Genomic DNA, 10000 nt, shown 5'->3' on the forward strand with positions numbered 1-10000 from the left:
GCCCAGCATGCCATGCCACCGCGTTGCCCGGCGTGCCATGCCTTAGCCTTGGCCAACATGTCGAGGCACGGCCTCGGCCCGCTTGCCTTGCTACGGCGTCGCCCAACATGCCATGCCACGGCCTCGGCCCGCATGCCATGCCACGGCCTCGGCCCGCATGACATGCCACGGCCTCGGCCCGCATGCCATGCCACGGCCTCGGCCCGCATGCCTTGCCACGGCGTTGCCTAACATGCCATGCCACGGCCTCGGCCCGCATGCCATGCCATGCCACGGCCCGCATGTCTTGCCACGGCGTTGCCAAACATGCCATGCCACGGCGTCGCCCAACATGCCATGCCACGGCCACGGCCCGCATGCCATGCCACGGCCTCGGCCCGCATGCCATGCCACGGCCTCGGCCCGCATGCCTTGCTACGGCGTTGCCCAACATGCCATGCCACGGCCTCGGCACGCATGCCTTGCCACCGCGTTGCCCAGCATGCCATGCCACCGCGTTGCCCGGCGTGCCATGCCTTAGCCTTGGCCAACATGTCGAGGCACGGCCTCGGCCCGCATGCCTTGCTACGGCGTCGCCCAACATGCCATGCCACGGCCTCGGCCCGCATGCCATGCCACGGCCTCGGCCCGCATGACATGCCACGGCCTCGGCCCGCATGCCATGCCACGGCCTCGGCCCGCATGCCTTGCCACGGCGTTGCCCAACATGCCATGCCACGGCCTCGGCCCGCATGCCATGCCATGCCACGGCCCGCATGTCTTGCCACGGCGATGCCAAACATGCCATGCCACGGCGTCGCCCAACATGCCATGCCACGGCCACGGCCCGCATGCCATGCCACGGCCTCGGCCCGCATGCCATGCCACGGCCTCGGCCCGCATGCCTTGCTACGGCGTTGCCCAACATGCCATGCCACGGCCTCGGCCCGCATGCCTTGCCACCGCGTTGCCCAGCATGCCATGCCACCGCGTTGCCCGGCGTGCCATGCCTTAGCCTTGGCCAACATGTCGAGCCACGGCCTCGGCCCGCATGCCATGCCTTGCCACGGCCCGCATGTCTTGCCACGGCGTTGCCAAACATACCATGACACGGCCTCGGCCCGCAAGCCATGCCACGACCACGGCCCGCATGACATGCCACGGCCTCGGCCCGCATGCCTTGCTACGGCGTCGCCCAACATGCCATGCCACGGCCTCGGCCCGCATGCCATGCCACGGCGTCGCCCAACATGCCATGCCACGGCCACGGCCCGCATGCCATGCCACGGCCTCGGCCCGCATGCCATGCCACGGCCTCGGCCCGCATGCCTTGCTACGGCATTGCCCAACATGCCATGCCACGGCCTAGGCCCGCATGCCTTGCCACCGCGTTGCCCGGCATGCCATGCCACCGCGTTGCCCGGCGTGCCATGCCTTAGCCTTGGCCAACATGTCGAGCCAAGGCCTCGGCCCGCATGCCATGCCACGGCCTCGGCCCGCATGCCATGCCACGGCCTCGGCCTGCATGCCATGCCACGGCCTCGGCCCGCATGCCTTGCCACCGCGTTGCCCACCATGCCATGCCACGGCATCGGCCCGCATGCCTTGCCACCGCGTTGCCCAGCATGCCATGCCACCGGGTTGCCCGGCGTGCCATGCCTTAGCCTTGGCCAACATGTCGAGCCACGGCCTCGGCCCGCATGCCTTGCTACGGCGTCGCCCAACATGCCATGCCACGGCCTCGGCCCACATGCCATGCCACGGCCTCGGCCCGCATGCCATGCCACGGCCTCGGCCCGCATGCCTTGCCACGGCGTTGCCCACCATGCCATGCCACGGCCTCGGCCCGCATGCCTTGCCACCGCGTTGCCCAGCATGCCATGCCACCGCGTTGCCCGGCGTGCCATGCCTTAGCCTTGGCCAACATGTCGAGCCACGGCCTCGGCCCGCATGCCATGCCTTGCCACGGCCCGCATGTCTTGCCACGGCGTTGCCAAACATGCCATGACACGGCCTCGGCCCGCATGCCATGCCACGGCCACGGCCCGCATGACATGCCACGGCCTCGGCCCGCATGCCTTGCCACGGCGTCGCCTAACATGCCATGCCACGGCCTCGGCCCGCATGCCATGCCACGGCCTCGGCCCGCATGCCATGCCACGGCGTCGCCCAACATGCCATGCCACGGCCACGGCCCGCATGCCATGGCACGGCCTCGGCCCGCATGCCATGCCACGGCCTCGGCCCGCATGCCTTGCTACGGCGTTGCCCAACATGCCATGCCACGGCCTAGGCCCGCATGCCTTGCCACCGCGTTGCCCAGCATGCCATGCCACCGCGTTGCCCGGCGTGCCATGCCTTAGCATTGGCCAACATGTCGAGCCAAGGCCTCGGCCCGCATGACATGCCAAGGCCTCGGCCCGCATGCCATGCCACGGCCTCTGCCCGCATGACATGCCACGGCCTCGGCCCGCATGCCTTGCCACGGCGTGGCCCACCATGCCATGCCGCGGCCTCGGCCCGCATGCCTTGCCGCCGCGTTGCCCAGCATGCCATGCCACCGCGTTGCCCGGCGTGCCATGCCTTAGCCTTGGCCAACATGTCGAGCCACGGCCTCGGCCCGCATGCCATGCCTTGCCACGGCCCGCATGTCTTGCCACGGCGTTGCCAAACATGCCATGACACGGCCTCGGCCCGCATGCCATGCCACGGCCACGGCCCGCATGACATGCCACGGCCTCGGCCCGCATGCCTTGCCACGGCGTCGCCCAACATGCCATGCCACGGCCTCGGCCCGCATGCCATGCCACGGCGTCGCCCAACATGCCATGCTACGGCCACGGCCCGCATGCCATGCCACGGCCTCGGCCCGCATGCCATGCCACGGCCTCGGCCCGCATGCCTTGCTACGGCGTTGCCCAACATGCCATGCCACGGCCTAGGCCCGCATGCCTTGCCACCGCGTTGCCCAGCATGCCATGCCACCGCGTTGCCCGGCGTGCCATGCCTTAGCCTTGGCCAACATGTCGAGCCAAGGCCTCGGCCCGCATGCCCGCATGCCATGCCACGGCCTCGGCCCGCATGCCTTGCCACGGCGTTGCCCACCATGCCATGCCACGGCCTCGGCCCGCATGCCTTGCCACCGCGTTGCCCAGCATGCCATGCCACCGCGTTGCCCGGCGTGCCATGCCTTTGCCTTGGCCAACATGTCGAGCCACGGCCTCGGCCCGCATGCCTTGCTACGGCGTGGCCCAACATGCCATGCCACGGCCTCGGCCCGCATGCCATGCCAAGGCCTCGGCCCGCATGCCATGCCACGGCCTCGGCCCGCATGACATGCCACGGCCTCGGCCCGCACGCCATGCCACGGCCACGGCCCGCATGACATGCCACGCCCTCGGCCCGCATGCCTTGCTACGGCGTCGCCCAACATGCCATGCCACGGCCTCGGCCCGCATGCCATGCCATGCCACGGCCCGCATGTCTTGCCACGTCGTTGCCAAACATGCCATGCCACGGCCTCGGCCCGCATGCCATGCCACGGCGTCGCCCAACATGCCATGCCACGGCCTCGGCCCGCATGCCATGCCACGGCCTCGGCCCGCATGCCTTGCTACGGCGTCGCCCAACGCCCCATGCCACGGCCCCGGCCCGCATGCCTTGCCACCGCGTTGCCGAGCATGCCATGCCACCGCGTTGCCCGGCGTGCCATGCCTTAGCCTGGGCCAACATGTCGAGCCACGGCCTCGGCCCGCATGCCTTGCTACGGCGTCGCCCAACATGCCATGCCACGGCCTCGGCCCGCATGCCATGCCACGGCCTCAGCCCGCATGACATGCCACGGCCTCGGCCCGTATGCCTTGCCACGGCGTTGCCAAACATGCCATGCCACGGCCTCGGCCCGCATGCCATGCCACGGCCTCGGCCCGCATGCCATGCCACGGCCTCGGCCCGCATGACATGCCACGGCGTTGCCAAACATGCCATGCCACGGCCTCGGCCCGCATGACATGCCACGGCCTCGGACCGCATGCCTTGCTACGGCGTCGCCCAACATGCCATGCCGCGGCCTCGGCCCGCATGCCTTGCTACGACGTTGCCCAAGGTGCCATGCCACGGCCTCGGCCCGCATGCCATGCCATGCCACGGCCCGCATGTCTTGCCACGGCGTTGCCAAACATGCCATGCCACGGCCTCGGCCCGCATGCCTTGCGACGGCGTCGCCCAACATGCCATGCCACGGCCTCGGCCCGCATGCCGTGCCACGGCCTCGGCCCGCATGCCTTGCTACGACGTTGCCCAACATGCCATGCCACGGCCCCGGCCCGCATGCCTTGCTACGACGTTGCCCAACATGACATGGCACGGCCTCGGTCCGCATGCCTTGCTACGGCGTCGCCCAACATGCCATGCCACGGCCTCGGCCCGCAGGCCTTGCGACGGCGTCGCCCAACATGCCATGGCACGGCCTCGGCCCGCATGCCATGCCACGGCCTCGGCCCGCATGCCATGCCAAGGCCTCGGCCCGCATGCCTTGCCGCGGCGTTGCCCAGCATGCCACGCCACCGCGTTGCCCACCGGGCCATGCCATGGCCTTGGCCAACATGCCTTGCCACGGCCTCGGCCCGCATGCCATGCCACAGCGTTGCCCCGCATGCCAAGGACGGAATGCCATGCCACGGCCTCGGCCCGCATGCCATGCCATGCCACGGCCTCGGCTCGCATGCCATGCCACGGGCTCGGCCGGCGTGCCATGCCACGGCCTCTGCCCGCATGGCTTGCGACTGCCTTGGCCAGCGTGCCTTGCCACGGCGTGCCATGCCTTAGCTTTGGCCAACATGCCATGCCACTGCCTTGGCCAGCATGTCGTGCCACCGCTACGACCAGCATGCCGTGCCGGTCCGTTGCCCAGCATGCCATGGCCGTGGCGGCATGGCGAGCCACGGCCTCGGCCAGCATGCCTTGCCACGGCCTCGGCCAGCATGCCATGGCACTGTCTTGGTCAGTATGCCATGCCATGGCACCGCCTTGTCCAGCACGCCGTGCCGCGGCGTTGGCCAGCATGCCTTGGCCGGCATGCCATGCCAATGCCTTGGGCCAACATGGCGTGCCACGGGCTGGGCCATGCCGGTCCGTTGCCCGGCATGCCACGGCCGTGGCGGCATGGCAAGCCACGGCCTCGGCCAGCATGCCATGCCACGGCCTCGCCCAGCATGCCATGGCACGGTCTTGGTCAGCATGCCATGCCATGGCACCGCTTTGTGCAGCGTTGGCCAGCATGCCTTGGCCGGCATGCCATGCCAATGCCTTGGGCCAACATGGCGTGCCACGGGCTGGGCGAGCATGGCATGCCACGGGCTGGGAGAGCATGCCACGCCGCGGCCTTGGCTAGCAGAGCAAGGCATGCCACAGCCTCGGCGAGCATGCCATGCCATGGCCAAGGCCAAGGCCAAGGCAGTGGGCAAGGCCAAGTCCCTGTGCAAGGCCAAGGCCAAGGCCAAGGCCAAGGCCGCGGGCAAAGGCCAAGGCCAAGGCCATGGCATGCCACCGCCTTGATCGATCTTTTTGAACATGATTCTTTTATAATCTTACCCAAACCGTGCAACACAATTAAAAATGCACTACAATCAATTCTAAATGTCATTCCCTATTTTTTTGCAATTTTTCTTGAGCTTTTCGAATTTTTAAAGCCCTTATTTGGCAAAAAAAATCAAAATAAAAAAAAAATGAAAAAAATAATTTAATAATTTCTATAATTACTAGTGAATCATCCTTTAATTATTGGAATTTTTCCATAATTTTTTGACCATTTTTATTAATTTTTATTATTTTTTAAGTATTAAAATCGAAATAAATTAAAATAAAATATTTTCGGTAAAAAAATATTTTTTTTAATTTTTTTTATGGTGTATTAAATTATTTCCTACAACTTTCATGTTGAAAGTTTTGGCAAAAAACCATTACTTTTTAAAAAAACCCCATTATGACTCCTCGAACATGCTTGATGTTTCCTCCTGCCAGATTGAAAAGGGCTTAACAGCCTATTATAAGGGGGGGGCACCTCCCATGCCCAGGGCCAGGCAGTGTCAGGTACGCCCCATGTTGGTAGCAGCCTGGGCTGCGGCCTTGGGTTATATGCACTGCGGCTCGACCGCGGCCTGGGCTGCGGCCTTGGGCGGCTCGGCCGCGGCCTAGGGCGGCCTGGACCGCGGCCTTGCGCGGCCTGGGCGCGGCCTTGGGCGGCCTGGGCGCGGCCTTGGGCGGCTCGGGCGCGGCCTTGGGCGGCCTTGGGCGGCCTGGGAGCGGCCTTGGGCGGCTCGGGCGCGGCCTTGGGCGGCCTGGGCGCGGCCTTGGGCGGCCTGGCATGCGCGCGGCATGGGCAGCACGGCATGGCATGCGCACGGCCTGGGCAGCTTGGCATGCAGCCGGCCTGGCATGCCCGCGGCCTGGGCAGCACGGCCTGGGCAGCACGGCATGGCATGCGCACGGCCTGGGCGGCCTGGCATGCAGCCGGCCTGGGCAGCACGGCATGGCATGCGCACGGCCTGGGCGGCCGGGCATGCAGCCGGCCGTGGCAGCACGGCATGGCATGCGCACGGCCTGGGCGGCCTGGCATGCAGCCGGCCAGGGCAGCCTGGCCTGGCATGCCCGCGGCGTGGGCAGCGTGGCCTGTGCAAATACCGCGCGCGTGGTCTTTTGACCACGGTGCGCGTGTTGCGCGCATGGTCGCGCACGCATGTCTAGTGATAAGAACAGCAGCCCCAAGGCCATGGCCAGCAGCATGGCATGCCACGGCCAAGCCAGCCCAGCCAAAGCCAGCAGCATGCCATGCCAAGGCCAAGGCCAGCCGCATGCCATGCCACGGCCAAGGCAGGCCAGCCAAAGCCAGCAGCATGCCATGCCAAGGCCAAGGCCAGCAGCATGCCATGCCACGGCCAAGGCAGCCCAGCCAAAGCCAGCAGCCTGCCATGCCACGGCCAAGGCCGGCCAGCCAAAGCCAGCAGCATGCCATGCCAAGGCCAAGGCCTGCAGCATGCCATGCCACGGCCAAGGCAGCCCAGCCAAAGCCAGCAGCATGCCATGCCAAGGCCAAGGCCAGCAGCATGCCATGCCACGGCCAAGGCAGCCCAGCCCAAGCCAGCAGCATGCCATGCCATGGCCAAGGCCAGCAGCATGCTATGCCACGGCCAAGGCAGGCCAGCCAAAGCCAGCAGCATGCCATGCCAAGGCCAAGGCCAGCAGCATGCCATGCCACGGCCAAGGCAGCCCAGCCAAAGCCAGCAGCATGCCATGCCAAGGCCAAGGCCAGCAGCATGCCATGGCACGGCCAAGGCAGGCCAGCCAAAGCCAGCAGCATGCCATGCCAAGGCCCAGGCCAGCAGCATGCCATGCCACGGCCAAGGCAGCCCAGCCAATGCAAGCTGCATGCCATGCCAAGGCCAAGGCCAGCAGCATGCCATGCCACGGCCAAGGCAGCCCAGCAGCATCCCATGCCACGGCCAAGGCAGCCCAGCCCAAGCCAGCAGCATGCCATGCCATGGCCAAGGCCAGCAGCGTGCCATGCCACGGCCAAGGCAGCCCAGCCAAAGCCAGCAGCATGCCATGCCAAGGCCAAGGCCAGCAGCATGCCATGCCGCGGCCAAGGCAGCCCAGCCAAAGCCAGCAGCATGCCATGCCAAGGCCAAGGCCAGCAGCATGCCATGCCACGGCCAAGGCAGCCCAGCCAAAGCCAGCAGCATGCCATGCCAAGGCCAAGGCCAGCAGCATGCCATGCCACGGCCAAGGTAGCCCAGCCAAAGCCAGCAGCATGCCATGCCAAGGCCAAGGCCAGCAGCATGCCGTGCCAAGGCCAAGGCCAGCAGCATGCCATGCCACGGCCAAGGCCAGCAGCATGCCATGCCAAGGCCATGGCCAAGGCCAAGGCAGCCCATCCGAAGCCAGCAACATTCCATGCCAAGGCCAACGCAGCCCAGCCAAAGCCAGTGGCATGCCATGCCAAGGCCAAGGCCAGCCGCATGTCTTGCCACGGCCTTGTCCCGCAGCGTGGCGTGCCTTGGCCTTGGGCTAGAACATCGCATGCCACGCCCTTGGCAAGCAATCCTGTCCCTCGTGTAATTGCCATTTGGTTTGGCTTTGACTTACGTATATGTTGCCCTGCGAAATGCATGTCCCTCGGGTAATAGCCGTTTGGTTGCCTTTGACTTGCGAACACGTTGCTAGTGCTTTCCCCAGTGGAAGCTTGTTGGGAAAAGTATGTCCCTCGGAAGTTGCCTGTTGCGTTTGTTATTTGCATTCGAGCGATCCGATGCTTGCTCGGTTTCTCTAAGAGTTTTTGCACGTTCGTCGGGCTTTTTAATTATTTATTTACTCATAAAAATTATAATAAAATAAATAAAAAATAAAAAAAATAATTAAAAAAATTACTATAATTACTAGTGCCTCATCTTATAATTGTTGGAATTTTTGTAGAATTTTTTGAGTATTTTTAGTAATTTTTATTATTTTTTAAGTATTAAAATTGAAATAAATTAAAATAAAATATTCCGGTGGCCAAATATTTTTTTATAATTTTTTTTATGGTGTATTAAATTATTTCATACAACTTTCATGTTGAAAGTTTTGGCAAAAAACCATTACTTTTTAAAAAAACCCCATTATGACTCCTCGAACATGCTTGGTGTTTCCTCCTGCCAGATTGAAAAGGGCTTAACAGGCTATTATAAGGGGGGGGCACCTCCCTTAAGGCTGGCCAGCATGGCCAGGCCACAGGCCACGCCTATGCCTAGGCGGGCGCTTGGCACATGCCATCGCTTGGCTTGTGGCATTGGCTTGTGGCATCGAAACTACATAGCCAAGCACGGGATGCGTCGAGTGGCGGCCCGCGGTGGTGGCGGTGGCACGTTGGCCTAGGCCAGCATGCCATGCCACAGCCTCGGTCAGCAACATGGCATGCCAAAGCCTTGGCCAGCAGCATGCCATGCCCTGGGCCTTGGCAAGCATGTCATGCCACGGCCTTGGCCAGCAGCATGCCATGCCACGGCCTTGGCCAGCAGCATGCCATGCCCCGGCCTTGGCCAGCATGTCATGCCACGGCCTTGGCCAGCAGCATGCCATGCCACAGCCTTGGCCAGCAGCATGCCATGCCCTGGCCTTGGCAAGCATGTCATGCCACGGCCTTGGCCAGCAGCATGGCATGCCAAAGCCTTGGCCAGCAGCATGCCATGCCCTGGCCTTGGCAAGCATGTCATGCCACGGCCTTGGCCAGCAGCATGCCATGCCACGGCCTTGGCCAGCAGCATGCCATGCCCCGGCCTTGGCCAGCATGTCATGCCACGGCCTTGGCCAGCAGCATGCCATGCCACAGCCTTGGCCAGCAACATGGCATGCCAAAGCCTTGGCCAGCAGCACGCCATGCCCCGGCCTTGGCAAGCTTGTCATGCCACGGCCATGGCCAGCAGCGTGCCATGCCCCGGCCTTGGCCAGCAGCGTGCCTTGCCACGACCTTGGCCAGCAGCTTGCCATGCCCCGGCCTTGGCCAGCATGTCATGCCACGGCCTTGGCCAGCAGCATGCCATGCCACGGCCTTGGCCAGCAACATGGCATGCCAAAGCCTTGGCCGGCAGCATGCCATGCCGCGGCCTTGGCCGGCAGAATGCCATGCCGCGGCCTTTGCCAGCAGCATGGCAAGCCCAAGCCTTGGTCAGCAGCAGCATGCCATGCCAACGCCTTGGCCAGCAGCATGCCTTGCCACGGCCTCGTCCAGCAGCATGGCATGCCACGCCACGGCCTCGGCCATCAGCATGCCTTGCCACGGCCTCGGCCATCAGCATGCCTTGCCACGGCCTCGTCCAGCAGCATGGCATGCCCCGGCCTTGGCCAGCAGCATGTCATGCCACGGCCTTGGCAAGCATGCCAAGCCACGGCCTTGGCAAGCATGCCTTGTCCCTCGGGTAATTGTACAAGTTGCCTTGCGAAATGCATGTCCCTCGGTTAAATTGCCATTTGGTTGGCTTTGGCGTGC

The sequence above is a fragment of the Camellia sinensis genome, chromosome 14, assembly GCF_055761805.1.
Source record: "Camellia sinensis isolate YWXY chromosome 14, ASM5576180v1, whole genome shotgun sequence".
In the NCBI taxonomy this organism is placed as follows: domain Eukaryota; kingdom Viridiplantae; phylum Streptophyta; class Magnoliopsida; order Ericales; family Theaceae; genus Camellia; species Camellia sinensis.